The sequence below is a fragment of the Mus caroli genome, chromosome 10 (assembly GCF_900094665.2).
Source record: "Mus caroli chromosome 10, CAROLI_EIJ_v1.1, whole genome shotgun sequence".
Taxonomy (NCBI): domain Eukaryota; kingdom Metazoa; phylum Chordata; class Mammalia; order Rodentia; family Muridae; genus Mus; species Mus caroli.
In genome coordinates, this window is record NC_034579.1 from 86,228,151 (window position 1) to 86,234,103 (window position 5,953).

General features: G+C 41.6%; 1 non-coding gene across 1 annotated transcript; it reads left to right on the top strand.

Moving 5' to 3' along the window:
- Nucleotides 1–1,524: 1,524 nt before the first annotated feature.
- Nucleotides 1,525–1,586, top strand: LOC115032188. The gene has a single exon (XR_003837847.1). It is a non-coding gene; the product is annotated as a U7 small nuclear RNA (small nuclear RNA).
- The last annotated feature ends 4,367 nt before the right edge of the window (nucleotides 1,587–5,953 follow it).

The window sequence follows — 5,953 nt, forward strand, 5'->3', positions numbered from 1 at the left end:
GATGGTAATAGATTGAACCTCTGAACCTGCAAGCTTGCCCCAATAAAATGTTGTCCTTATAAGAGTCACTTTGGTCATAGTGTCTGTTCACAGCAGTAAAACTCTAAGGCATAAGGGGAAAATGTATTTTCCCAATACTACACATAAGATTAAGAACATACTGCTTGCGCATAAAAATTGTGTCTTTGTGTATGTGCTACTATGCATGTATGAAAGAAGTTAAAGAAACCAAGGAACCTCATATATTATTGAACTAATCATGAAACGTTAATCTCCCATCAATTGATTTCATTTGAATGTAGAGTTCAGATAAAAGAGAGATCAAATATATTTAGTTAAGATAGATTGTTCAGTCCAGGGACATGGCTGAATAGATAAACTGCTTGTTTTCCTAGTATTAGGACTACGGTTTGAAGCTACAGAACTCACATAACAGTCAGGAAGGCTTGTAATCCCTATACTCAGGAGATAGAGACAGGGGATCCCAGGGCAATCTGGCTATCTAGACCAAACAAATTTGTGAGTTCTGGGTTCTGCTGAGAGACCCTGCCTTGCCAAGTCCTACATGGCTGCAGAAGGGATAGCATGATACAGCTCCTGCCTCTGGAGCAGATACAGCAGGGAGTAGGTCTCTACAAGTGATGATGGTTTCTGTAGGTATAAGGCTTGGTTGTATAGTAATGTATATATTTTGCTTTATGTTCCTCCTTTGGAAAAATGTCCTCTCTGCCAAGGTTAATGACTCCTTGATAATTAGAAACAACACAAATCTGGGAGGCAAGGGAATGTCTGGTATTCCTCAGCAAAACGGTAAATGCTGTGGACCTTCAGGGCAGCCCTTAAGGCTTTGGGAAAGAACTCTGAACACATGAGTTCAAGAATATACAAATCAGTGTAAGAGCTGTCCTTTACAGGGTACCTCAACTATGTAAAATATAAGAATAAAATATGAATTGTATGAGTAGTTTCATGGACCTAAAAGAACAGAGGCAGCTACGTTAATGAGCCAACTTGTCAGAAAGATATTAAGGAAGGAGATAAAGAAATTAATGGAGTGGTGATGTTAGGGCAAGATCCTACTCAACTAAACTTATTGTTTGTGTTTACAAATGCAAGCAGATTTTTGAGTTCAAGGTCAGCCTTGGACAGAGCAAGTTTAGGTCCAGGTGTGGTAGGAATAGTTATCTCAGGGTGAGATTCCACCCAGCTAGCTTATTGTTTGTGCCTACATAGTCAAGCCGATTAAAGTTTATTTGCTATGTTAAAAAATATATACTTGCTTGTTTTCCTAAGAGTCAAGAAGCTAAGGTCATAAAATGCTGATCCATGGGTTAACCAAAAGGGAACCTGGAGTAAATGACTGAATTGATATGGAAATAAAAGACTGGGCTTTGGTCTGAAAAAGCTGAGCTACCTAGAGAGAGCTAACTAGAAAGAGCTGCTTAGAGAACTAATTCAACTCTTTTAGAATGTTTCCGTTGGGTTTTCTGACATTGATCAGAAAAAACAAAAACCTATTTAGAGAGCTAGCACAGTTCTCTTAGAATTTTTCTAGCAGGTTTTCTGACTTTGGTTGGAAAACCTGAGAGCTATCTCAAGCAGAGAGCGGATGAGCAGAAACATGTCCCAAGCAGATAGCTGTCTCAAGCAGATTATAGAGTCAAGAGCTATCTACAAAGCTGTCTGGAGAACTATCTCAAGCAGACTTCAGATCTGTCAGCTTGCACCCCATCTTTGATTTTGTGTTGTTTCTTCTGTCACTCACAAACATCCCTTCCTCAGAACCCAACCCTCAAGCTGAGGCTGGTCCATGGCACTATCTCAATAAGCAAAGTGGAAAATTGGAAAGCAATTAGGAAGATACCTGGCATCAATTTTAGGTTCTCTCTCTCTCTCTCTCTCTCTCTCTCTCTCTCTCTCTCTCTCTCTCTCTCTCTCTCTCTCTCTCTCTCTCTCTCTGTCTCTGCCTCTGTGTATGCTTGATGTTTGTCTGTCTGTCTCTCACATGCACACATACACACACACATGCTCATACATGCACATTAACACATACAGGTGTGCCTACACACATGTAAACACATATACAAACACATGCATACCACATGGATATAAATGTAAGAAAAAGAATTTTTCATTTGTTGATTGTTCTAAACAGTAGTGAAAGACACATTCGTTCTACTTCAGGAAGAAGTATAAAAATATTTACACTATGTGAAGGCAGAAGGGGCTATAGGAAGGTGGCGATTGAAAGCTCTTTCATCTTTATGAAATACAGCTTTAAGTATCTACAATGTTGACAGTGCTCTTTGTCTCATAAGCTATGGACATAAGGAAAGCTTGTATCTCACAAATGCCCTTCTGTGGGGTCATATTAGTAACAATAGCAATATTACAGGCTATGGTTGAATGGCAGAAACAACTGTACAGTACTCTATGTGCTTTGTTACATCCCTTATTCTCCTTACAGACTATCTGATAGTGGGCTGTGAGAAAACTGATATGTATTACCTTTAAATCACCAAGGAACTCAGGAGCTAGCACACTATCCATGTTCTGTTTCTCCCTTTCCCTTTGCTATGGAAAACCCACAAGAGATGACCACTCAGACACAGTTTATAGCCAACTGAAATCTCTTATTCCAGCCAGCTTGGACTACACTGAGGTACTTGGGTCCCAAGTATAGCCCCGAGGATTTAAAACAAGGAGCTTTTAAAGGAAAGAACCACATACTGGTGTCTCATTCATCAGCTGGAAGGGATCAGAGGTGGGGGCTTGGGGTGGGGGGAACTGTTGCACAAGCAAGCAGTTTAACAGAAGGTAAGGTAAGTTAGCTGGAGTACCTTGACCTGATCCTAAAATAGATGGGGAATTTTCCATGGGGTTCCCCATCTAGAGGATCAAATTCTAGTTAAACCTAAAATGACCTCAGCAAGAACTCAAGATGGAGGAGCCTCTGCATGGACTTGCCTTGTCACATTCCCTACCAGCTCTATGAGCATGAATCAGATCGTTGGCACATCCTGTTCTAGGAGAGTATAGTTTGTCCTAAGGACAAGTAGCTTAACTGAGTTTACCCTTCTATTGATGTAGTTGGCATGCAGCTGAGGACTCAGGGTCCACCATTAGCCCAATCACAATAAAAATCAACCCTCCAGCTAATGCTGACAAGGTTATGGGTATTCGCTAAACAGACCAATTATCTGATCCGGGTCTTCTTTCTTCTCCTTACTTGAGGTTTTCTCTGACTGTGGCAAGGTTTTCCCTAATTACCACTCATAGGTTGTCATAGAAACAGCAAGTTTCTCCTAAAACCATGCAAAGTCCTCCCTGTTTCATAAAAATGGTCCAGCCTCCATTAGTTCTGCAGGACTACCTATCCGAGGAAGTCATAGAAATAAAATGGATCTCCAGCATAGAAATAAAATTCTTCAAATAGCCTGAGTCTAAATCTGGTTAGAAACTGAATTTGCTAAAGTTTTGCTTTCCATCAATCAAGGCTCAGGTACTGTGGCAGTCACACTGATTATACCTGACCCTACTGGAATTGGGACCAGAATTGGAACCTGTTTGACTTTTGTTAACATTAAGTCAAGGCCAATATGAGCTCTCCCTTTTACTCCAGTATAGGTGCATACCTTGGGGATAAGAACTGATGTACATAGAGTGGGGATATGACTTTCCATGGAGTCAGAGGAGGCACATTTAGTCAAACCATTATATAAATAGGTCATGTTATTTGAGGAAATGATATAAATACCTTGTCCTTGGCAAGACAACCCACCTTTGCCAGGGCATGCATAAAACTGCAATCCTGTAAGGCCTTGTTCTAGCCAGTCTTCTCCACAACCTGATTTACTGACCTCATCCATCCCATAGATCCATATTGTTCCATCTCTGGAAGGGGCATAGAGGAGCAGAGACCTACCCAGAGGATAGTTTCCCATGCTCATTTTTTCTGAATTCCTATGTCCAGGTTTGGAGCTCATGGGGGTTGTGTATCCCAGGGTAGTAGACAGTCCTGTTTTAAGGAGTCCAAGGTCCAAGTGATGGTCTATTTGTCCTTAATGGCCCTTTCCCCCTCCAAAGGATGATACCAGCTACTTTGATAGCAGTTGGGATATTTAGAATAACTGGGTATCATCCTTTCAGAGAAGTTCCAGGGTCTAGGCAGGGGTCTTCTTTATCCAAACCAAATCTCCTAACTGAAAATAGTGGGGAGGGTTTAGAGGTGTGAGATGGTAGGATTCCCTTTACAGTCTTGTCAACGGCCTGACAAGCTTTATTGCAAATCCAGCAAGGACCTAAGAAGGGTGTAATTAAACATTTCTGCTTGGGGACTCTCTTAGACGCAGTCTCCCAAACACAGTGTCAACAAGGAAACCCATCCCAATATGAAATACCTTGGGCCCCGAGCAGGGCAAAGAGAAGAAGGTTGGCACTTTTTGTCACCAGTTTCCAGGACCAATTTGGTCAGAGTCTCATTAAGAGTTCTATTCATCCTTTCTACATGACCTTGGTTCTGTGGCCTATATACACAATGTGATTTGTAATTAATATCTAATACCTTTGCCAGAATTTGAGATACCTTGGTTATAAAGGCCAGACCATTGTTAGATCCCAAAGCTAAGGGCAGCCCAAACCTAGGAATTATTTCCTGAAGAGGTTTCTTTGTAACTATTAGAGAAGTCTCTGTTTGGGTGGAGTATGTCTCCACTCATCCTGAGAAAGTATCGACAAACACCAAGAAATCTTTATGGCCAAAATCAATAGGCCATTTTTCAATAAAGTCCAACTTCTGAAGTCCTCAAAGCCCATTTCCTTGAGCCTATCTCACCTGTAGGAACTTTCTTCCTACTGCTGGGTGTTTACCTGAATTCAGGTGGCACATCTAAAAGCAATGTCCAAATTTGGAACATAATACCTGGATCTGTGGAGTTTTGTGGTTGCCAGGGTGGCTTGGTAGAAATTCAGAACCAGTCTCCATCCCAGACCCTAGACTGTCTGGCAACATCCAGTACCTTTGTTTATCCTGTTGTGGCCAGTTCTTGTTTCACCCAGTCAACCTTTCCTAAAGTATATTCTTAGCATTCTCTTAAGCAGTGACCTAAGACTTGTAGAGGCTCCACTCATTCTTGAGCCACTCACCAGGTGCCCAAGTCAGCTGTTCTATTGTGCCTGGCTTCTGGGTAATCTCTGTTTTGGTGTTCTTTTCAACAGACAGTGACTGCTGGGGAACATTGCTATTAAGGTAACAGTTCCTCATGATATTAAGGTAACAGTTCCCCATGACTGGGTGGCTTTCTGAGCTCAGTGCAAAATGAGGGAATCTGTTTCTCAGTGGGGCTTTCCTGTGTCTGTGTCTGGAGAGAATCCCTAAACACAGATGCCTGGCCTTGTCAGAAAAGTGACTTTGTACAGAGCTCTCTCTACAGGGCTGCATAATTCAGCATACATATCCCACTCTGGCTTCTTTCCCACATGATAATTCGGTGCTGTATTATAACCAATCAGCCCTTCATGCTTGCTTGATACTATGACCAATTGTTCCTTTCCACCCGTACCCCTAAAAAAGTCCTTATATACCCTATGCCTGAAAAAAAATGCTCTCATCTCACTGCAACAATCTCCAGAGTTCATTCCATTCATACCCATGGCTGTCCAAACCCCTGCTCTCTACCTCTGACCCATTTGCCCCCTTATGCTAGTGGACAATAGTCTCTAGATAGAAAGGGATAGGATGCAAATGGCCACCATTTTGGGTAACCAGATAGCTTCCAATAGGGTTAAGATTTCTTCTCTGCTTTTAATTTCTTTTCCTGCTGAGGCTAACAATTCTCTTTCCTCATGTACACCTCCATGGACATGAACTGTGACAAAATCATATTGACTATCATTTACACTTATATGACAAGAGCCTTATCTTTCTCCCAGTGGAATGCTTGAGTTAAAGCTA